Below are 658 nucleotides of genomic sequence, written 5' to 3' on the forward strand. Positions count from 1 at the left end.
AAACCCTCTTTCCGAATAACCAACTTAAACCAGTTTTTGCTTCTGTAAAATTTGACTTAGGTCCAGATTACTAAAACGAAGTTGTTTCTTTCGCTGTTTGACTTTTGTTGTTTTGTTCGATTTGATTCTTTTTGCAAACCGGAGTTCTTAAGTTGAACTTTCTGGTTAGACCTCTTATTTGAGTTTTACCTATGCATTAGATGAGTACTTATTGTATGCTTGTTTGTTTGTTTGCGATAGAGTATCCAGAGTGCGCCGCCTGTTACTTCGAATCTCTAAGTTTCGCGGACCCTCAGCAAGGCAAGTAACACTTTGATCATACCTCTTTACTACCCAGTTTTATTGCATTAGATCAATCCTCAAACATTGCATGATTAGGATCTAATAAAATTGTGGGATGGGAAGTAGTTGAGGTAGTACCTATTACCTGTTTTGTTATCAAACCTTTGGGAGTTACTTCTACGTTTGCTTATTATGCCATGCTATGCTAGTAGACGTGGATTGGGTGAGTGATATCCATGACAGATGTGAGATTGTTAATTAATGGTTTATCTGAGGTGGCAACTTAAACACACATCTGGGTGGATTGAGGTACCTGGGTATTCCAGGATTGCCTGTTGTTTTTCTTTATGGACCACCACCCAGGCCCAAAGGGATC

Source organism: Triticum urartu, chromosome 2 (genome assembly GCF_003073215.2).
Source record: "Triticum urartu cultivar G1812 chromosome 2, Tu2.1, whole genome shotgun sequence".
In the NCBI taxonomy this organism is placed as follows: Eukaryota; Viridiplantae; Streptophyta; class Magnoliopsida; order Poales; family Poaceae; genus Triticum; species Triticum urartu.